The sequence below is a fragment of the Parasteatoda tepidariorum genome, chromosome 9 (assembly GCF_043381705.1).
Source record: "Parasteatoda tepidariorum isolate YZ-2023 chromosome 9, CAS_Ptep_4.0, whole genome shotgun sequence".
In the NCBI taxonomy this organism is placed as follows: Eukaryota; Metazoa; Arthropoda; class Arachnida; order Araneae; family Theridiidae; genus Parasteatoda; species Parasteatoda tepidariorum.
Genome location: NC_092212.1, coordinates 34,348,776 through 34,374,429, shown reverse-complemented (window position 1 = coordinate 34,374,429; position 25,654 = coordinate 34,348,776).

Genomic DNA, 25,654 nt, shown 5'->3' with positions numbered 1-25,654 from the left:
TGTTGAAGCAAACATTTAAAATTATGATAAGGAGAAAATTTGAGAATCTTTTTCAATGCACAGATAAAAATCCTCTCGAAAAAGTTTATTACGAAATGTAAAGTCCCTAACACAAAATAAACAAAGTAATAAAATATACCGACCACCTGATTCAGCGAAAACATCTTTACTGCCTCACGTTTATGATTAACTATAATTTTAACTAATTATTTTGTCCCTTCCGAAAAACCATGGTAAAACGTAATAAAATTATTTCCGAAATTCACTTTCATGATAAAATAATTTTTTTACTTAAAAGGCATTTTTATGCTAGTTTTTTTTCAACGTTACGTATTTTCAGGACATGCCTCATAGTTTATCGCCATTATACTATCTCCATCATTTTTCAAACAATAGAGGTCTTATACATATCATTATTAAAAAAAATATTTAGCAAGTTTTTAAATAATTAGATTATTTCGATATAAAAAATGGATACGCAATCACTTAAAGTTCTGATTAAGTATCTTTTTCAATGGATTGAAAAAATCTGAAATCGAAAAAATTTATTAAGAAATACAAAGTTCATAACACAAAATATCCGAAGTAATTTAATATATCGACCACCTGATTTGGGGAGAAAACATCTTTACTGCCTCACGTCTACAATTAACTATAATTTTAACTAATAGCTTTGGCCTTTCAGAACAATCATATTAAAGCGTAATAAAATTATTTCCGAATTTAACTTTCATGTAAAAATAAATTTTTTTACTTACAAATCATTTTTTATGCGAGTTTTTTCTAAACGTTACTTATTTTCTCGACATGCCTCATAGATTATTGCCGTACATCACTTATCAAATGATAAATGATACATGATACATATCATTATTAAGGAAGTTTTTAAATAATTAGATAATTTCGATATAAAAATGGATACGCAATCATTTAAAATTCCGGTTAAAATATTATTTAAGAATCTTTTACAATGGATAGTAAAAATTTCCCCTCGAAAAAGTTTAATAAGAAATGTGAAGTTACTAACACAAAATATCCGAAGTAATAAAATATATCGACCACCTAATTCGGCGAAAACATGTTTACTACCTCACATGCATGATCAACAGCAATTTTAATTAATAGCTTTGGCCTTTCCGAACAGTTGTGGTTAAACGACTAAGCAGATTCTTTTTGTAATGGAGCTATAACAGGAAAATGAATTCAAGTTTAGCGTTAAATGACAATTTTAGGAGCAATTTTAAAATATTTTTGATTAACTGAATACGAACATGTTATTTTCTTTAATATTACATTAATAAATCATTCCTAGGTTATTCACCCAGAAATTTGATACTGTAAAACAGAAGCAAACAATCAGATCATAAACGTGTTTCGATGGCGAAATTGAAAAACAAGTGCATCTTGAGACTATGAAATACTAGTGATAATTATCAAATTATATACTAGGTTATTTATAAAAATTAAAATAAAACTTCCCTTCGAATTTTAAAAAATATCCGGATGAGACACCACATGCCTAGATTTCTTTAAACCATACCAGATCTCTTATTTTTCCTAACATATTTGACGAAAACAGCTAAACAAAAACAAAATGTTTTAAAATAAAAATTATATTTTTGTATCTATCAGCTATCTTTAAAAGACTTAGTCAAATTTAGTTCTAAATTTGAGATGTTATCAAGTCCACTAGCAGTAAAAAAGTATGTTGCAAATTTTTAAATTAAAATAACTGTGATTGATTCCGGGATAACTTTAGAATTTTTAGATCTTTATCGGCATATAAAAAAAATTATAATCTAATACCAAGAGCATGAAAGATTTTTAACTGATTTTTATCACTGATGGAAAAAGCAGAAAGCTTTTTGCTACTCCTATCAGTATTCTATCAGTTAACTACTAGCTAATCGAAGTGAAGCTATTTTCACCTGCAACAAGCTATTTTCTCATTTTTATATTTACGATACATTTACAGAGAAATTTTTCATAATCCAGCTTCAAGAAACAAATAAGAGGCTACCGCAGGTTTCGAAACTATAATACCCGTAAAAATAAGCAGACTTAGAATAAATTACCTACTCGAATTCAGCACCTCGGAAATTTTAGATAATGAACAAGAACTTTGTGATAGTTTCGATAGAATATTGATAATTTTTTGGCAGTTTCAAAAGAAGTTCAAGAAGTTTGTGATAGTTTAGTTAGGTGATCAAACAGTTTGTGATAGTTTAGATAGAAAATCAAGAAGTTTGTTATCGGTTAGATATGTGGTCATTATGTGAAGTTATCAGGCAGATTTTGTGACATACACAAGAATTTAACTACTCATTGAAAGACAAACTATGCTTACATTTATATTTCTTCAAAAGCAGTGACTCATCACTTTTAAACCACAAAAACAACATTTAATATCAACTGAAAAATCAAAAATTATTTAAAACTTATCTCAATATACAGGTATCGAATAAGACTTTGATAAAAAATCCCCCCAGCAGTGGATTTTTGGAAAAAATTTTCCTTAACTATTACATAATGTTTTTTTATTAATATTATAATTTGATTCTCTATTAAAATAATCTATAATGATTAAAAGGCTCTGTCAACTGCTTCTTCTTCTTACCAACCACCAAAGTCCTTTCATAGTTCTGTTTAGATAATAAACAAATTGATAAAACAAGATAAAAAAATATATATATTTATTTAAAACTTTCGATTGGAGTAACGTAAAATTGTCCGAGAGTTTCATATTTTTAATATAAATGTAATTTAAACCTAACAATTCTGATCTCTAATCATCGACAATATTGATTTTGGAAATGTTTGCTTAATTCCTATCCTGATTACTCCAAAAACTTATTAATTATTATTACATTGTATTACATTACAAATAATTAATTTTGTGTATAAAAGAACAATAGTTCTCACCTAAAGTCAATAATTTTGACATATAACAGAAATAAAATACCCAATAATAACAAGAATAAAATTAAGAAGTGATGATGAGAAAAAATCATTGCTGAAAAATAACTATTGATAAATAATAAAAGAAAATAATTATCCGTAAACTCCAAACTTTTATTTCAATATTATGCTGATGNAATTACCTACTCGAATTCAGCACCTCGGAAATTTTAGATAATGAACAAGAACTTTGTGATAGTTTCGATAGAATATTGATAATTTTTTGGCAGTTTCAAAAGAAGTTCAAGAAGTTTGTGATAGTTTAGTTAGGTGATCAAACAGTTTGTGATAGTTTAGATAGAAAATCAAGAAGTTTGTTATCGGTTAGATATGTGGTCATTATGTGAAGTTATCAGGCAGATTTTGTGACATACACAAGAATTTAACTACTCATTGAAAGACAAACTATGCTTACATTTATATTTCTTCAAAAGCAGTGACTCATCACTTTTAAACCACAAAAACAACATTTAATATCAACTGAAAAATCAAAAATTATTTAAAACTTATCTCAATATACAGGTATCGAATAAGACTTTGATAAAAAATCCCCCCAGCAGTGGATTTTTGGAAAAAATTTTCCTTAACTATTACATAATGTTTTTTTATTAATATTATAATTTGATTCTCTATTAAAATAATCTATAATGATTAAAAGGCTCTGTCAACTGCTTTTTCTTCTTACCAACCACCCAAGTCCTTTCATAGTTTTGTTTAGATAATAAACAAATTGATAAAACAAGATAAAAACATATATATATATTTATTTAAAACTTTCGATTGTAGTAACGTAAAATTGGTTCGAGAGTTTCATATTTTTAATATAAATGTAATTTAAACCTAATAATTCTGTTCTCTAATCATCCACAATATTGATTTTGGAAATGTTTGTTTAATTCCTGTTTATTGCAAGAACTTATTAAATATTTTTACACTATACTACATTACAAATAATTAATTTTATGTATAAAAGAACAATAGTTCTTTCTTAAATTTTGATAAATAACAGAAATAAAATACCCAATAATAACAAGAATAAAATTAAGAAGTGATGATGAAAAATATTCATTACTGAAAAATAACGATTGATAAATAGTAAAAGAAAATAATTATCCGTAAATTTTAATTTCATGCTGATGACAACCAAACATAGCATGATCTTCCGTACATCATATCATGTGATTTTCTATTCAGGGAGAATACATCCGACATTAGGCAACAATTTTCTTTATACTTCTTTAAAGGAAGAATTTTTGAACTAAGGAGAACTGAAGCTTGATTAACATGCTATTTTCAAAATTTCTTATTGAAATTTAAGTAATTGAATTGTTTTCACTAATATTTATTTTTTACCCATTGTCAAAATGGGTATAGTTCTAAGTTTGATGGCAACGCACTGCATTTGAACGTCATCACACTTTTCGATTGTGTTCAAGAGTAATTGTAAACAGTGTGCATACGTCGTCATTGCTTTCAATTTCTATTTTTACCATCAGGCATTTTTAATGTATTTACATAATAATAGTTTAAAGTATTTTTATATTCTTTTTTATTAGTAACTTATAATTACTGTCTTGACTATGATTTTAATATAAATATGAATACTGACGAAGGAAAAGTGTTTTGTGACGTCTTGAAACACCTATACAGGCAGGATTTGAAAACCAATCCGACTACAAGAGGACATATTTCATTTGAAACAGTTTTTGCAACCCATGATATCCATGTTGTGGCGTTTATCGGAGTCAAACCAGAAAAAAACATTTGACCAATGGGTAACCAGCGATCGTAATGAAGCAATCACAATTTTTTCATGTTATTTAATATTTGTTTCATTTTTTTGATTAAAGTGATATATAGTCACATTTAATTAAAATATCACCATTTATTAAACGTGTTTTTTTTGCCACATAAATATTTTTTTTTTAAATTTGTTTCAACTGCGTAAGTATAGTTAAGCTGTTACTGATTAAATTTCTTCATAAACATGATCGATGTATGCATTTATATCATAAATTTTCCACCACAAGTTCGAGAATTACATTTCAAATCTCCCATTCTTTACATAATAAATTGTTTTGTAGACGGAATCCGAAAAAGGATTTCCAATGCGTATTAAATGAAAAATCGCACAATAAATTCATTTCGAATGTCAGTTTAGAGATATAATTTAAACTTTCTGACACTTTACAATTCCGTGTTGCTTTCATGAAATAGTTTTAAGGAATATTAATTTTAATTTAGGGTCTAATTTATTATGGACTTAGTTTGACACGTTTATTTGAATATATTTAATTAAATGTGAAATACATGTAAGGAGTTCTTATGTTTATAGTTATGCAACGGCGAAAGTAATATGTTAAACATAAATCAAGCTGTTCTTCCTAAAATTAACGTCTGTATTTAATTTCTGAAGAGAGATTTTAATTATTTCTTAAAGCAAATATGGAAAACATAGTTTTGAAAGCAATTTCAGAAAATTGTACTTTGTCGAAAAATACTAGTCAAAATTTTAAAATTTAGTTAAAGACAATTTCATTTTTAAATAGTTTATAAGCAGAATTTAGAAATATCAATACATTCTGATGAGGCATTTGAAATATTTCTTAAAGTAAATACGAAAATATAGTTTTAAAAGCTTTTTTTTTTATATTTTTAGAAAGTGCAATTTTGGTTGAAGAATGTTAGACTCAGTTTTAATGTTTTAGTTAAGAACAATTACGTAATTAAATAGTTTCTAAGCAGAGTTTAGAAACAGTAATATTTTATCATAAAATTATTGTAATTCACTTTTTCAAAATTTATAACGCATAAAAATATATTTGAAACAAGAAAGCATAACGGAGATAATTGAAATTTCTAGCACTTTAAAAACACAAAAAAGTTTCTTTGATCGATTATGATATGAATTGTTGTGTTTACACATAGATGAACCTAAATTATGAAAAAAGTGAAAGAAAAAATGTATTATAAATTGAATGATCTACAGAAATGAGTCATTTCAAGGAATTATGTTAAAAAAAGATTGGAATTGGTTTAGATTAAAAGATTTACTGATAACTGCTTTTGAATTATAAGATTATAATTTTATTAACTATTCTATTGCTTTAAATTTAAAAAAAAATAAATTAAGCATTACATTCTTTTCAGTAATAAATATGGCTCAAAACTGAACATCAGTACTTACATCTAAGAAATTATCAAAATTTAAACAAAAATTTTAGAAGAGCTTTCCATGATTTTTGTTTTTATATTTTTGCAGATAGTTACATTTTAATTATTTTGAATGAAAAGGTTTACAGATATTTGCCTTTCATTTATAAGCTATTGTTATTTATTAACAATTCGTAGTTAAAAATATTAGCATCTCTTTATTATTGCAAAATATGGTTCAAAAATATAAATCATCTTATGCTACTAACTACCAAAACTTATTGAGGAACGTTAATTAGAATGTGAACTAATTACCTCTTTGACATTAGTACTTCCATTAAAATGCATACTAAAAGTAATTAGAAAGTAATTACAAACTTTTAATCATTGAGATTTTGAGTAAATAATTCCCACTTCTGTTTGCTCCACTTTAGTAAACAAAATGTATAATCAATCAAAGCTGCTCAGGTACTTTAACATTGCCATCAAGTGTTTGTAAGAACTAATTTTAATCCGATAGAAACGATAATGAATGTCAAAGATACTTAAAATTCATTTTTCTGTTCAGGCTTTGAAGTTTTGTTCTAGCTCTTCCAAACCGTAATAATCAAACAAGTTAAATAAGTTGAAGGGTGATATAATTATAACTTAACATTTATTTAGCTTCAAAGTAATAATCTGCTCAAAGTATTAGCAGTTAGATGTTTTGAAAAATAAAATTATTTATGGTAGTCTATATTACTTTGAGAATAATTGTTAGGTAAAAAAAAGATCTGTATTATTGAATGGGGAAAATTTTATGCCGCTAAGCTTTTGTGAGATCTAAACTTGTATTCCTAACAGTAAATAGCGCACGTTTAAGAATAAATAATTTTTCATGTGTTGCAAATTGTGTAAGGTGAATTTGCAGAAAATTTTTGGATGTTGATTGAATGAAGAGATGAGCGAATGATCCAGGTAAGTCTCATGTCTGAGTTGTTATAATCAGGGAAAACAATGGTATTCGTACTAATTTATTATCTATTTATTGGAAGATGGGGATAATAATTCCTTGCCTTATCTTATTTTCCACAATCTAATTAAAATTATATTAATAATTGTAATAATTATCAGCATAATTATTAACACAATTAACATAATTGTCAACATTGTTATGATAATAATCAGGTTAATAATTGACATAATTTACATAATTATTAACATAATTATAATAATAATGAGCATAATTATTAACATAATTAACATAATTATAATAATAATTATTAGAATAATAATTCTTTGCCTTATCTCATTTACCACAATCTAATTAAAATTATAATAATAATTGTAATAATAATGAGCATAATTATTAACATAATTAACATATTTATCAACATAAATATAATAATAGTCAGCTTAATAATTAACATAATTTACATAGTGATTAACATAATTATAATAATAATGAGCATAATTATCAACATAATTATAATAATAATTTAAATAATAATAATTATTATTATAATATTAATTCTTTGCCTTATCTCATTTGCCACAATTTAATTTAAATTAGACATCATACTCAAAATTAAAGAGGATTAATTATATTAAAATTAAAAAGAAAGCAAAAACAATTCTGTTTAATTAAACTTATGCACATTGATGCGACTACTTTATGTTATTTTTCCTGATTACGAATTACTTATAAAAATGTTACTTACCTATTTGTTCCAACTGTTATTTACCTACATAGTCTACTAACTATCTACTCTTTTTGGGAAAATTTAATTCACTGATAACGAAGTTATTGTTTTAACGCATGTTTATTTGTTTTGTAAATTTAATTTGAAATTACTTTTCACGTGCAAATGATTCAAAAGTTTCATTGAAATGCTACTTTATTTCAGTTCACTCGTGGTGAAGCTTTTAAAACGTTGGTGAAATTATCGAAACTTATGTGTACTTAAGCTTCTAATTATATACTACTATATAAAATAATTTTGCAAAAAACGTAGTAATTGGCCGTTTTATCTACTTACTCTCCTAAGCTCCTGATATATCAATACCAAATATAATAAATATTTTTTTTACGTATTGTAGATAAGTTTCAAGATATTTGAGAATTCAAAGAGAGAAAAAGTGTAGCCTATTTGAAACCTTTCATGTGTTGAAGAGAATGGGAGAAGTCAGCCGTTCTATAGATCAGAAGATTTGACCTCTCAACGATAGATTTACCCTCTCGACAAACTGATTTGTCCTCTCGGCTGGACATTCCCATCGTTAAGGAACTAAGTGGCTTCGTTAGGAAAGCCCAGTTGGGACGATAAAATTATTTTTGTGTAGCAGTACTTGGTAAAAACAGTTAATAAACGTTTCTCTTGCAGTTCACAATTTGAATACCATCGTATTTATCGTTATTTGACTGTTTTGTTTGAATATGGTAAAATAACTGTTAAAAAATTGTTATTTAACCATTTTTTCCGAGAAATTTCTAAAAGTGAAGGTGCAGGGAGGAAAATGGCTATTTTGAATAACACAAGTGATATCAAAATGATGACATCGTAAAATCATACAGACAGAGTGACATGAGAGGAACAACTGCTAAGAATGAACTAAAGCAGAGGCATTCCTTACGATAAAAGGCTAAGAGGCTGTGTTTAGTGGTTGTCAGGAAAGTAAAATAATTTTTCATTTATTTACTAAAATCTAACTGCTGTATCTGATATTATAAAAAATGATTTAATCAAGCGATTAAGCACTAAAATCATAAAGTAATGGGATAATAACTTATTTTTATAAAGTAATACTTACGTAAACATCATCTTTGAAAATTCCATCGATTTACAGATATGTGACTAGATAATGAATTAGGTACAAAAATTTACGAAAAAATTCTATCTCATAATTTTTTGCTGGCAGTATTTTTTATAGATTTTATAACTATTCTGTCAAATTTATTAAAATTTGATACTAACAACATTTAGCCGGCCAGGTGGCCGAGCGTTAAGCACGCCTGACTACGAAGCCAATGGCTGCGGGTTCGAATCCCGCTCTGGGCATGGATGTTTCTCTAAGATAGGTACTCTGCCAGACATTCGTCTGGAGCTGTGGCGGTGACTATGGTAACGAGGTATGATTATTTCAAGTAGGGGTGCGGGGTCCCTCTTAAGGACTGGTTTCGGCGAGAGAAAAAGAGACCTCTTCATCGAAGCTACCCTCCTTAAAATACCCTCTTTTTGTTTCGATAGCACCAGACTGCCGCAGACTTAGTGGTGGTCAGAGTATCCTTAGACAAACAGTATGAATGTGGCCCACTTTACAAACGGGTTTGTGGCAGTGTGGCGTGGGCAATGTTACTCGCCTCCGTGACTTTGTTTCACAGATGCCCACTGGGTAACGCGAAATGAGTAACAACTCTGGCATCTTCTAAGGCAAAACGAATAAAGTTCAATGTCTGCCATTCGGGAAAAAACTCATTTATGAGTTAATCAAATATATCTTTAAACAAATTCAAAATATAAGCTTTTTTTTTATAAAAATTAGTGCTTCAATAAATATATTCAAATGCACTAAAATAATTTTTCTTCCTAGCGCATTGAAATTTGAAGCTAAAAGACTGCTTAGAAAGTGTTAAATAACGTTTTCTTTAATATTTTTGGAAATACTCCAAGTAAGTACAGAGGAAAAAAATTATATTAACAGTCCTAAACTTCATCAAATAAATAAAAACTGAAGACGTAAATAATTTCAAAGAAAAAAAATCACGTCTAGAAAGTCTTAAGACTCATGTCATTTGCATATATTGAACTGAAAAAAGGAATTCTCTTAATTTATTTTGCTATTTTTTGGTCGGAGCGAAGAGACATTTGAATAATTTTCCGTGCATGGCTTTTATGCGTACATTCTACATGAATACTTTCCTTCATGAATGTTTTTGACTGTAAGTCATTGTGTAGGACTTGTTCGAGATTTTCTTCCCACAAAGCACTGTGTTTGTTTCTGACTTTAAATATGTTCACTGAAAATAATGGAAGCTCGTAAGAATTATGTATTTAAAGCTTTGGTGTATAGCTGGTAGCGTTCTATTCTAATAAATGTAAGTTTTTATTACATGCAAAAAGGTTGTCTCCTAAAAAGGGCAGAAAAAAATATTTGGGCTACAGCAAGGAATTATTTGCGACTAAATTAAATAAGCAAGTATTGTGTTTACATTATTATAATTTTACAGTGTGCAAATTTAAAAAAACAAATATCTACCTGAAAAACTTTGTTTTCTTCCATTAATCAAATTTATAATATCTAATTGCCAATCATAATGGTTTAAAAGGACGACCTCATTAATGCTAATTGAATAGTAGGGATCATTAAGACACAACAACGTATTATATTTCAATAATTATTTCTTGTAGGACTTGGATTTTTGAATATAAAAATATAGGGAGGTGTAACCTCAATCTGAAGCGTATGGCCCAATAGCTTAGACACGAAAGAACCTTTCGTTGATTTCCTTTTTCATGTATTTTCGACTTTTCAAGAGAAATAAATTAATGAAGAAAATTTGCGCACAATTATATCATTTGCGCAAAAATAATTCCAAGTAAAAATATTTTTTTGAAAATGTATTAATATTTTTTTATTATTTAATTTTTAAAATCTAAAAAAAAATAATGTACTGTAAGGTATACAATCTTTAAGAATGTTTTAAAAAATGTAATTTAAAATGACAAAATATAACATAGAAACTTCCTGAGAAAAAAGTGTAAAAATATTAATTAATAATTAATAGCATTTATGTATTCAGAAACTTCTACAAATTTCGCTCAATTTTTGTCAGTTAAAAGTACATAGATTAAAATGATATAAAACTTTGTATACCTTCACTAAATAATCATGAATTAATTAGTATATTTTAGGTTAAGACCTCGTACTAGTAAGATTAAATTCTATTACATAAGAACCAAGTAATTTAATGAGACTGTTTCGTGAGTTACAATTCAATATAAATTATTCAATATAAAAGCAAGGATAAATTAATTTATAAAATTATTTTCAACCAGCTTTCTATAATGTTTAATTTTGTTGCATTCAATATTCTGAATATGTAAGAAAAAACTTTTTATAAGCTCTTTTTCTTACGAGTCCAATTATGAAAAAAATGAATACATCTTCATCAATTGTTTCAGAGGTAAAAAAAAAATCGGCTTCACTTCAATAAATGTTTTTCGAAAGCTGTTCAACTGATTTCATTTGAATTTTAGATTTTAACATTTAAACAAGCACTGTTGTATGCCAAACATTCTAGATCTCAAAATATTATTCATTTTTTTCCATTTCTTTGGTGAAAGAAATCAAACTAAAATATGAAGAAATATGTAACTACTAAAATAATATTTTTTCCTCAAATTATGTGTAACTTATCGAGGTTTAATAATGATTTTGATCTATTAATTTATTCAAACAGTCTTAGAGAAAAAGAAAATTAAGATAATTTTTTAAGTTAAGATATTAAATAAAAAATATATAAAAAATTAAGATTATAATATAAAATAACATAATATATTCCGACTCAATCAGATTACTGCAAATTTGGAGAATATTGAATTCGAAAACCCGACATTATTTCTAATAGTGCTGTTGTCATCCGATAGTTATCAAAATACAAATGTATTTTACGAGGTTTATTAGTCCTACGCAATGGTTTAAAAAGTCCTAGGCGAAGGTGAGCTTATCTCCATAATTTAATTAATAGTTACTCATTAGTTTTCTTTATTCATTAGTAATCTTTTAATGTGGGTATAGTAATCAAACACATTGTATAAAATTTCCCTCTAAAATTACGGCAACAATTTGTCCGTCCAATTAAGCATAAAGATTCCGGTTTGTAGAATTTGTTTTTACTTTTACGGTTTTGGAACCGTTAACAACTGGTATGGGTAAAAAATCATAAATACAAAACTATACGGTTTTGTAATAATTACAACTAGTACGGGGCAAAAACCATAAAATTATAATAAATGAACATTGAATTTAGGTTATTTTAGGTTTTTCATTACTTACTGGACGTCAAAGTAAGGTTATGGCTAAACTGTATTTTGCGAATAAAACGTGAAATGTGGCTTAATTAGTTTTTCTGAAGGTGATATGGGGATTACTAGACTTTATGGGTTATATAGCTCTGTGAAATGAAAGTTTCATGTTCCAATATTCCACAGTTACCAATTAGGAAGTGTGATGCACTGAAATCTATTCATGTGTTAACTATATATGTTATATTCATGTGTTAACTATATGTTCATGTGAAAAATGTATATGTGTTAAAAGAAGGAAGATATAATACTTTTACAATGCTAGAATTCAAACCCTCGCTCAGCTTGTCACAAAGCTAACAAAACAGTCCTGTTGTGTGAAGTATGTACTTAGTTTCACGGAGCTTCGTATGATGTTTCCCACGCACATATTAATGTAAATTTATCACGCATCTACTGAATTAGGTATCTAATAATATAAAATAAAAAATATAAATTATGTGGCTCACCTTCTATCTTTCAAAGAACGTGAGCTCGATTCTCATTGGCTGTAGGCCTAGTTGGCACGGANATCTAATAATTAGGTATCCCACGCACATATTAATGCAAATTTATCACGCATCTACTGAATTAGGTATCTAATAATATAAAATAAAAAAATATAAATTATGCGGCTTACCTTCCATCTTTCAAAGAACGTGAGCTCGATTCTCATTGGCTGTAGGCCTAGTTGGCACGGATAAAAATTCTCGTTATTTTACCATATTCAGTGAAAACATTCAATAAACGCTTTTTCTCAGGAAAATTTGAATATCGTCTTTTTATGATTAATTGTAAGTTTCGTTTGAAAATTATTAAATAACATTTAAGGAAATCATTATTTAACAATTTTTTTCGAGAAATTTCTAATACCAACCACTTGAGCAACGGTTCAAAACAGAAAAATATTGAATAAGTGTGAAAAGGTAAAACATAAAGAATTTTAACTAATAATTAATAAGACTTCTGAACATATTTAATACAGTTAATGATCTACCGTCTGGGCATTAACGAGTTGAACTACCAGTAAATAAACTAAATGCGACATATTAAAAGTCATGTCAGATGAAGTATTCCTTTTCAGGGCAGCTTCTACAAAAATATTTTCTCATTTGTGTCCTATATTTAATTTTCAGTGGCACTTGTGTTACAATTTACTATTCTCTAAAGAAATTTAGAGAATGTTTATTATACTTTTATTTCACGAAAATATCTACTTTATTTGGTGTTCTTTCAATTCTAGTTTTTACTTCTGTGTTTTATAAGAACTGTAATGTTCATATGAATAAAAGTATTATAAATATAAAATGACCATTTATGGAGAAGAAGGGTATTGTCTAATATAGGGGATAAAAAATTTTTATAACTATTATTAGGAAAATGACGATATTTTTGGTTATGTAGGTAATATCAAAAGTTTGAATCATTAGGTGTATAAGTATATTACATAATAAATATTTCTTATTGAAGCATTAAGGGCATTATGAGATATAAAGAAATTTAAGAAATTCAATTGTTATATCAAACATCACTCGATAAATTAAAGTAAGTTAAATGCTTTTTTAAATCTAACTTACGATAAAAAAATTCATTTACTAGCAAATGGGAGGATTGTAATTGGTCAACCGGTGTAGGAATCAGAAAAATACACAAAAGAAGAATTTCATTTTGCATTATCAGTTCAAATGGCGCTGGGAAAGCTGATCCTTGGATATTCCTTCCCTCATGTGCCTGGTGCTTTTTTAATACATTTGCTCAGATGACAGCTCTGCAACGGGAAATTTTTTTTATATTACAAAAAATCCCTGTCAACAATTATTTTTGAGATTTTTCGTACATTACGAGGAAAAAAGCACGCTAACAAAAATTTTTGTAACAAACCATGAGTTACATTTTCATACATGACAGATTTTCAATACGACATGCCACAATAAAGGTCTCCACCGTAAAACAAACTTCTATGTATCAACAGAAGTTTCATGTAAGAAGTGTAAAGAAGATGATGTTCAGCATACATGTATGCTGAGCATGATCTTTACATGCATGCTTATTATGCTGAGCACGATCTTTACATGTATGCTTATTATGCTGAGCATGATCTTTACATGTATGCTTATTATGCTGAGCATGATCTTTACATGCATGCTTATTATGCTGAGCATGATCTTTACATGAATGCTTACCATACATGTAAAGATTCTGTCCATTATCGTGTTTTTTTTACCTTCATTAAAATGCGTTCGTTTTGTTTTTCGAAGAAATAATTTTAAGAGAATGTTGCTGAAAATTATTGTATTCCATTCTCTTATCTGAAAGAAAGATTTATTTAGATTTTCTGGTAAAAACAACCCTAAATTCAATCTTCATTTCGATTGTTAATAAAGAGAAAAGGATGGTAAGAAAACAAAAATAGCTATTAAGGTTGTTTCGCTGCGGATGAAAAAATATTTTCCTATTATTCTCGATAACAAACTAATAAAAAACTTTTAACAAAGAATGTGTCTATGTACAGGACAAATGAAAAAACTAAATATGAACATTTTTCTAGAATTGCAATACATATTCTTCTATTTTTTCACAGAAAAGAATTTGCTAAGAATAAAAATAAGAGATTCAGTAAATAAAAAAAGAAGGAAAAAATCATCTAATGAGGTTTTCCTACGTAAGAGAATATGTTTCTGGTAAGTCCCATCAATACTTAATTTCTAGGTAAAATAACATTTCCTGAAAGATACCAGATAGAATATTTATGGAAAAAGTCCATCGCGTAGATATGTTACTTACTTTTGTTATATATTGTTTAAAAATGATAACACATTTATTAGAAATCAATAACAATTGTTTTGAATAAGTAAGAAAACTATAGGTCTCTTAACTGTTAAAGCAGTTGTTGCTTTATGTATAAACCTAACTTGAGGACAATGTTTGTTAATTTTACGAACTGCATAATCAAAACAAATAAAATTAAAAATTATATATGACCTTATTTGAAGACCTTAATTGTATATTTGTTTATATACTATAAAAAAAGTATTGAAATCACACAAAATCCCCAATGCAAAAAATTAAAAGGGATATAATCGTATGATTGTGATATAATCATTGGCCTTTCACATACCACGAAGCGCTTTCATTGATTCCAGGAATATGCTAAATATTTTGTGCTGCCGATACTTTAAATTACGAAATTAGAATCAAACACATGCTTTCTCTGAATAAACATATTTTTTTTCCTGATTTCGTTTCTAGATCCTTTAAACATAAAGGGTAGCCGAAATTTCGAAAATATGATAGCAATAAATTACATATATTACATGAGTGTAAATTTACTCTTAAATTTTAGAAATACATAGTACTTTTGAATTCAGAGCTAAAAAATTTCATTTTGAACTCTGAAATTTGAGATACAATTATGCGAAGGAAATTTGATTCAGTAAACATCTGAAAATTAAAAAAAGTCTGTCTTATTTAGTTTGAAAATTTGTATTTTATTTTATTTTATAGCCCTTGTTAAACAGCCGACTCAATGTCTGGTTTATGACAACGAATGTTCATGCCTAGTAATTCTGAATCCAATCCATAAGACAAGGGGACTCATGGATTTAGTATAAAGAGTAATTTGCCATCGTGGAGGACATTTTAATGGAACTGACCCGCACTTGCATTACATGAAGAGGGAAGCCACACAGATCTCCCACGGTTAACCTGACGGCAAGGGAACTTTAACCCTTGATTGGTCTACCAATGAGGATATTTTACGTAAGCGCGAGCCGAGTCCGGAATTCGTATTTACCAGTCATTGCCAGGATTCAAACCTGGTAGGCGTACGCTCTATTCCCAAAGCCACAAAGTTTTGTATTTGAGAAAGAAAGTTGCTGGCAAAATGTAATTGCTGAGTTTTGAATAAAAAGTGCTCGTACAAAGGTTAAATTAAAATCGCGTCTGGTTGTCTAATGATCTAAGTCGGGATTGAAAACTGCAAAACATGTTTTATCGCTGATGGAAAATTAGAAATTTACCCACTCTGAGAGAAAAAAGTATAGTCAAAACTATCAGAAAATGGAAAAATTAAGTGTGTTTCTAGCTCTAAGGCAACATCATTGAGCCAGGAAAGCTTGTTAATTTTTGCTGAAACTGATTTGTTGCGCTGATGTTTTTTAGTAAAAGGAATAGTTAAATATGATTTCATAATATTCCAATGTGCAAATATTTATGAATCTGGTAAAAACGGAAAAAATTGGCAATTTCACCAGAGTTCTTTAGATCATGGTATGAAAACTATTTTTTTTTCTGGTTCAATTTACATTTAAGTTTTGTATTTTTTATTGAAAATGTGATAATGAGAATTATAATTTTAAAAACCAGAATTTCCAGTGAACCTATTAAGATAAAAATTACCAAATAAATAGCTTTAATAACTTGTATATTGGTTTTATTAAATAGAATTATGTTGTTTTTTTACCATAAACGCCATTTCCATTAAAAACGGTTTCTTGATTTTTTTTTCTCTGTGCAATAATCGCCATTCATCTTATTTCTATTTCTTCCCGGAAAATCAGTCAGATTTTAACATTTTCATTCCCGTCTTCCTCAGAATTAATTTAAAAGACCTCAATCATGTTTTTATGTTGAAAGGAAGTCGGATTTTCTGCTAAGATTTTTTTTTTTAAATTTTCAAAGAAAGTTTTTTATTCCGAAAAAAAATTACAAATTTTGCAAACATAGAGGCTGGTCAACGCTAGTGTTCAAAGGGATTTAACAGAGACGGTCACTGCAGAGCATCCTTTAGTTTTCTTTTCGATTTCTTTTGAGTTAATATTTGAAAAAAGCAATGCATACTTAATAGATTTCACTATAATAATTTTATATATTTTATTTTAAACATATAAATGCAGCCTACGTTTTATTTTTACTTTTGAATTGATATTTTAGAGTCAAAGAAAAAAAAACATTTCGAATGGTAAATGTTCAGATAAACCAAGATTATTCTGAAAGGAAATGGAACTTTCAAGTGTACACCTCCTGTTTTTGAAAGATCATAAAGTATTGCAGGAAATAAATACATTGAAAGCCAATATTTATATTTCTTTTGAAAATATCTTTCAGGATTTCCGCTGGAACCTTTGATATGTTATGCAACAGAAACTTTGAAAAAAATATTTCCTGAAGCTGTGTAAATGTCAAAAAAATACTTTTATTTCCTTCATTTTTTTTAAATCGAAACAAAGATATTATTTTGCTATTTGGCAAAGTAGCGAAATGATTTTGTGTTTTATGGCGAAAATGTATTTATGATTCTTTCCACAGTGTGATGTGGTTTACAGTATTATATAATACATTTCTAGTTAGTATTCACTCTTTAAATAGTACTTGATGTGTTTCTGCGATTAAAGAGTTTTGGCTGTTAAAGACTAAAAGAAATATAGAAAAAGCAACTCGTAATATATGATTATATCACTTGTTATAACTACACACATATTAATTAACACCAATTTGGGTTCAGGAAATTTTAAATATATATTTTTCAATTATATTATTATTTCATTTATATTTTCGGAAATGAAAAGGAAAACTAAGAATTTTATTAATTTTAAATTCTTGATTACAGTACGAGCAAAAACTGTTTTATTCAAGAAAGTTTTATTCAAGAAACAGTTTTACTCAAGAGACAGTTTTATTCAAGAAAAAAATTACAAAACTTGATTATTGAAGATACTTTTTTTTAGATTTATGAAACATTAAAGGACTTATAGCATAGAGTTCAGTAGTTTTGAGCAATTTTACTATTTTATAACAGTATGAAAAAGTAAAAACAATGCAGGTATCATTTTCAACAAATTTGAAAAATGCAAATCAAGATTTTTACAAAACTTTTTTCAACCACTAAACACGTATTTTTGGACCATAATGACACTTTAATTATTAATTCTCTTATTTAAGATCAAACGAAGAGCGTATATTCTCCAAATGAAACTAGAGTTTCTCTTTAGAAAATTCCTTGTTCAAAAATAAGAAGGCGAATAATACTACAAAGGAATACCTATGTACTTTAATAATCATAACAGCTTCATGTTTTTCTCAACTAATATTCTATTTTAGTTTTCTATTGAACTCCTTTATTCACAATCATTTCTCGTGCAAGTCATTAAATTAATAAAAATCCTGGCTTTAATGAGTATCATTATTTGCCAAAATTACTTTTTTCTCTCACTTATGATAAATAAATGTCAGTGCGTGTTTAACAGTATAGAAAATGCGCTGAGCAGAAATATTTCTTTAAAATGACTTTAAATTGATTAAAGAAGAAAAATGTTATAGTTAGTTTATTAATTTAATGCTTGCCAAATCGCTTTTGTTAAAAATATCCTATTATTATTTTTTGTAAGAGGATTTTTATATTTATCTTATTTTTTGCTTCGAAAAACACGAAAAAAACACAAAAAAATTTAAATGTGATAATTTTCATTATGGACATTATATAATTAAAAATCTCTTAAATATGTATTTGTAGTGAGCAAAATTATAGACAGGGCATTCTGAATAACTTTAAGAATACTTCAAATAATCGTATTTTTAAATACTAATATTCAGTTTTTGAAACATGAAAGTAATAGTTGTCTTTTAGATGTACCTGAAAAACGTATATGGGATGCAATGTCCACTTTTAATTTATTTAGCAAACATGATTTCCTTGATGCCCATTTTTATCGCATTGACATTATTACCTAGGCCGCAAGACAAAAGAACAATTCATAGTTATGGACAAATCTATCCTGTGTACCTGTGGTGCTTTCCATGGAGAAACGGTGTCTTCGAGATAAGGAGAAACGATAGGACTTATGGCGTGATAACTTTAGGTTATCTTGTGAACATACCTATGATAATAACCTTTAGAGGTTATGACTAGAAAAGTCAAGATAATATCGTTGCATCTTAAAAAAAAAATTTTCAGAGGGTATGAATAGTCAAGAGGTCTGACTAATCTGAATCGGATCATCTTAATGATAATTACTGTAAAAAGATGCGAATAGTATAGTCAAGATTATGGTTGAGGGTGGTGCATTTTAGTGATAATTACCTTTAGACCGAAGAAAAACTTCAGATTTTTTTGGGAGTACAATATACATTTATGTAGTAATCATAAAGATATATTTTCTTTAAAAAGTTTTAAAATAAAATGCAATCTCACGTAATGTATTATAAGCTATGATTTCTAATAAATTGATAAATATTATAGTAATTTCAAATTAAGTTTTGAATATGAATTCTGAAATACAACTTATAAATTGGAAAGCATTTCCTTAGATCGTATGCACTAAGTAATCGTATGGTTCAGTTACACAATAAATACAATAAATTATGTATGCGATACAATAAATGAAACAATAAATTACTTATGTTACTTAATTGCCAGGGTTGAGGTTATGGTTCAAAGAGGGGTAAGTAAAATGCGGAAAAATAAATTTCTCTTGCTACAAATTAAACTGCCCAGAACAGTAAAATGGAACATAAATTGATAGATAAATAAATGTAATAGGTGCAGCAGTTTTGCCGAGGAATTTCAATTAAACTCTAAATTTTAGAATAAGTTTATCTATATACTTTAATTAAAGATATTCTATTAATGTAAAGCATCAATGTAATGTTAAATTAATATAATATTAATGAATGAAATGGAAAATATAATGTTAAGTATTCAATTTTTTTTTCATCGTCTTAATTTATTCTTCAGGTATATTCGATGCATTATTTTACTTTATTTGTTTGTTGGCACAGTTTAAATATGTTTCGATTATAACATGCTTTTTTTTAAATAACGATTATAACATGCTTGTAACATGCTTTTAAAACATACTTATAACATGCTTATAACATTTTCGATTATAACATGCTTTTTTGTACTTTCGGTATTTAGGATATTATTTAATTTTTTTGTATTTATGCTAACATTTGTTTGCGGTATATAATATTTATAATATTTTTTAATAAATAAATATTATATATATTTTGGTCAGTTTTGATCACACTGTTCAAATGTTCCTTCTAAAATTACATTAAAATAACCGGCAACAGTTTTTATTTCCAATTAACAAATGAGCTTACATTAAGGAACTTTTCTTTAGCCTTACGGTTTTGAAAGTGCTTACAACTGGTATAGTTTAAAAATACTGAATACAAGACTATACGGCATTGTAACCATTTAAATCTAGCATATTTCAAAGCATTGAATATAAAATTTTACCAGTTTATTTAACATTAGAGTTAGGCTCCACATGAAACAATGGATATTAGAGTTAAGTTGCGGTTAAGTTGTGCGTTGTCATGTGAAATATGAAATGTGACTTAAAAAGTGTATCTGGTGGTACCATCTATAGTTGGGGATGGAAAAATTAGGTAATTGTATGCTAATCAGATATACGGTGGAGGCATCCATTCCTAAACAAGAGTTTTAAATTCTAATAGTTCAAGTAACGCAAGGCACTGGAAACTCTTCATTCGTTGAAATATTGTCAGCCATTAGATTGGCAGATTATTTATTTCGGAAACAGAAATAACCCAGCTGAAAGTAACTAAATGACTTTATAAAGCTATCCCGGGGCCGGGATAGCCTGGTCAGTAAGGCACTGGGCCCATGCCCGAGAGTTCGAGGTTCGAACCCCGCCATCCGAAGACTCCCCGTGTAGTTGGTGACTGATGCACGTTAAAATTCGATCGAGTCTCAAAGTCCGCCATGTTACCATAACAAATTAATACCTCTGGGGGTACTGGATAGTAGATCGATCGTTCTCTAATTAAGGTCAAAATTACGATTTGTGGATGAATGAATGGATGTATGAATGGGTCCGCCTTATAAACAGGTGTGACGTATGATGTGGCAGAAGTCAAACTCTTGACCATAGATTGCGCCACTAAAAAGCAAGAATCGCACACTCTGCTTTAAAATTGCTCGGTTTCACTATGCAGGCTTGCCCGTCTGGCAAGTGGCATTAGAACCAACCAATAAAGCGATCCCAGTTGGAACTGGAAAAATTCTTTTTTATTTTTGATGTAACAGTTTAGTACCATTTTTTGGTTCTTTAGCAGATTTCTTTAAATATGGTAAAATAACAATGAAATAAAATGTCATTTAACAATTTTCTCCAAGACATTTCTAACAGTGTGAATAATTTAAAAGTCAATACTTGTTAGTGCTTAATTCTTCATCTTTCTTAAACTGGCTAACTTAATCAAAGGTTAAAAAAATAATAGCAATTGTGTTTTTCTTACAAGGATATCAAGAAAATTGTGTTTTTCTTACAAGAAACTTCTTTCGCTTCCTTTAAAAAATATGTTTTCTTTCTTTATTGAAGACAAATAAAACATTAATTCGTCTGATATATTATTTTTCTTTTTCAGTTTCAAAATAAAATTTCTTGTGCAAGAAGAAATTATATTTCTTTTAAAAGAAGTATAACGTCTCCCTCAGATAAAATTTTCACGAAAAAACGACTCTGTATAATATTTTCTTTCAAAGCTTCTGAGTTTACTTATTCCTTTTCATACATATAAAACTTTATTTGTTCAAACTTCTCCTGTAACCAGACTTCGTAAAACACATTGAAAAATAAATAATATATAAAAAAGAGGGAAAAAATGAGAAAGTAAGCACAACGAAAATTTTTGATCTTCAATTATTTTAAGCATCTATTTTGCACTAGTTATAGTATTTTTTATAGCCATCAAATAAAATAGTGTCAGGTTTGTACTTTTTTGATTACTTTTGTTTTCTTTTTTTCATTTTAATAATTGTATAAGAGTTACCTAAGCTCAAGTCTTCGCACAGTGATTAAAATTCTTACATTTTTTTTATATCTATGCATTTTCTATTAATTTAGTATTATTAATATTTATCATTATACTGTAATGACTGGAATAGCCTGGTTGGCTGGGTGCTAGACTCACTATTGGGAGAATGGGAGTTTGAAATCAGCCATCCGAAGACTCCACGTGTAGTAAATGGTGACTGTTGCTCGTTAAATCTGCCATGTCACAAGTCCTCAATGTTCCTTTAACAAATCTATTCCTCGGGGAGAGGGGTACTGAATTGAAGATTGATCGTCTCATGTCAAAATTACGATCTATGGATGGGTGAATGGTTCCGCCCTATAAACTGGTGAGACGTATGGGTGAGTCAAAAGTCGAATACTTGGTCGTAGAGATGGAGCCACGTGAAAATAAGAACAATCGCAACTTCTCTGCTTTCTTGACCGATGGCAATTACAGCAGCAACATCATAATGTAATATTATTAATAATAATCAATAGTTCTCTAGTTTCTACTAGTTATACACAATGATGACTAAGAAAAAGTAGCGAGTGACGCAATAGCAATTTTCAATTTTTACTGATATTTTAAAAAAAAAATAAAATACAGTGAAAATACATTATTTTAATCAGGAAAAGTTGGTGCTTATGATCTTTTATATTTTATTTTAGTATGAATAAATATGCAAATATATATATATANATATATATATATTTATATATATTAAAAATATGCTTGATAGTACGAGCATTAGCTCTCATCTACATTTTGGTCTAGAATTCTATAGCTATTGAAATGAAAACTTCCTCAGTTTTGTTTATGAAATGAAATAACTCCACATTTATTTTAACAAATCGTTACCATATCCATCAAACCAGCATAGTTCAAACATTTTACCTGCATTTTTGAACTGTTTTTATTTTGTTGACAAATTCTTATCAAGTTTTAGTTGGGTAAAGACTATAAGAAATTTTTCCTCAAACTAATTATTCTCTAATTTACTAAAGTAAGGCGTACTTTAAACTAAATATATTATTTATATAATTTAAAGAGCAGGCCCTGGAGTGTTGCAACAAGAATGACAAATGATAGTGTCACAAGAGTAACCCATCATTTTTAAATAACTAGGGGGCTAAGCCCCTAGCTCACAGCCCCTCTCTAAAACCGATGATTGCTTCTCAATAATTGTTGTTTCTTGGAATAAAACAGTTTTGTTCTACGAAATCTAAATTATGCAACAAAAATATATGTACTATAAAGACTTCTGTTTGCTTACACTTGTGACCACACTTCCCACATCCAAATATTTTCCTTGCGGTTCTATTTAGGTATATAACTGAGTCTATTAATTTTTTAAGTTACCTTTTTTTAGAAAAAAATAACGTTTACAATTAAAACTATAATATTATAACAAATTTTGTGAATTTAAAATCGTGATTTATTATTTCCCCTTAGCAAACAGGCTCATATATTAAATACAATTTTTGTATAAATCACATAATACATGAAGCTGATAGTTTAGCTCTAAATTATTTGACGAATCTCTTTAAAGTAACTTATAATAGTATATTAATGTAATTTGCACAAAAAATAATAATTATAAAATAGTTCATAAGCTTAGATACCGATTTAAATAACTTTATCTTAAAACGTAGCGTAAAATTACGTTATAATAAAAAATACAATTCTCTAAATTTCACATTTTTAATTTAGAAAGCAAATAAAATCTGAATCATAATAATATCAGAATAGGCTTACCATGAAATTAAATAAAATCTTTATGATTTTTATTAATTTTGCGCTGTAGAAAAAAAGATAGCGCAGTAAAAAATATAGAATTCAATGTGGGAAACCTGGATCCTACCATGTGATTTTCCGGTCAATAGAAATGCGCCTACAACAATGGAAAACAGTGTTAGATCATCATGTTTTCATGCCATATAGAGATGACTTAAGTTTGTGCTGGAATCAAAGCAGAAACTAATTTTCCATAATGAGTTGTTTCCTCTCCTAATTAAAATATTTCGAAAGCTGCAGTTTTTATACATAAATAAATAATACAAGTTCAAGCAGATAAAATTACTCATAATCATATTTAAGAAAATAATTTTTTTTGATAAGCGTATATCCTTTCATGCTATGATTTACTTAAATAATATAACACTGAATAACATACAATTACTCAACTTTTGCCTGTTTAAAATGATTTTTTTTCTTTTGTTATTATTTTCTTTTTGTTATTATGTAAACACAAAAGTTAAGCTCAGTACAAGACTTTGCAAGAAAATAAACCAAGAATTTAGTAACAAATAGTGACTAAATGAAATACAAAATACGTATTCCGATTATGCAGTATTTTAACTTATTTATTAAAAGGTATCAATTTATTTTTAAAACAAATTCTCCTGAAGATTTTAAATACTCAATATTCTTGAGATTTGACTCTGTTCGAAATGATTATACTTAAAAACAAAAATAACGAAAAACACAATTATTGTTTTCCCAACTAAATGTCTGATTTAAAAATAAATAAAAATCAAAAAATGAACAGTAGTAGAGGTCTCCCTTGAAAAGTGCGCGGATTTAAAAAAATTACGAAGTCCACTAATGAATTAGTAACTGAAAGATATTACAAAAGAAATTGAAATTTCATATTAGGAAACCTTTTGTTCATAAGTAGTAAAATGAATTTTTACCACGAAATACTTCAAATGGGTTTTAATAAACTAAATAGTTTTCCTATCTAAGAGCCCTATTTAGAAATAAATAAATAAAAAAAAAACAAATAAACAGTAGTAGAGATCTTCATGGGAAAAGCGCGTGGAATAATGAAAATTAACGAATTACACAAATGAAATAGAAATTAAAGGATACTACGAATGAAATCAGGATTTCAAATTAGAAAACATTTTGCTCATAAGTAGTAAAATGAATTTTACCATAAAACTCTTCAAATGGTTTTTAATAAACTAAATAGCTTCACGTGTTTCTCTTTCCATCAAATGATATGCATTTTTATTTCTCATTTTACGCATTTATTTACAATCAAATCGCTCAGCTTTGCGTAAGTCATTAAAGTACTAAAGCCTCTGGTTTAAATGAAAATCATTAGTTACTAAAACATCAGTTACTAGAACATGAGTAAAGAACTAAAACATGATTTTTTTTTCATTTGCTCTTTTAGGGAAACAGCGGAAGCGGAAAAAAAATAATGAAGAACATACATCGAATCAATTTGAGTGCAAATGTATGAAAAGTTCATTGAGAGTAAGAATTTCAATAAAATGACTTATTTATTTTAATTAAAAAAAAGAAAATATTAAAATTAGTTTATAAGTATAGTAAGTACAAAATTGCTTTGATTAAAAAATAGCATGCAATCTATTTCAAATTAAGAATGTTTGTTTTTCACGAAGAAAAAAACATATGTTATTATTTTTTCTTAAAAAAACTGAAAAACTAGTATAAAAATCTTATTCCATTTTTTCTTCTTTGAAATTTGAATATTTTTTTTTCCTTTTCATACACGAATATCCTTGTTTCTTCCTTAGACATGCCAAGAATATGTCAGACTTCACTGCGAATAGTCATAGTTTTGTTAATTCTGAAACTGTGATTTATCGATTTACTTCCAAACAAGCATTGAATTTTTGTAAAGTACTCTCTGTGATGAAGTATTATATATATATATATAT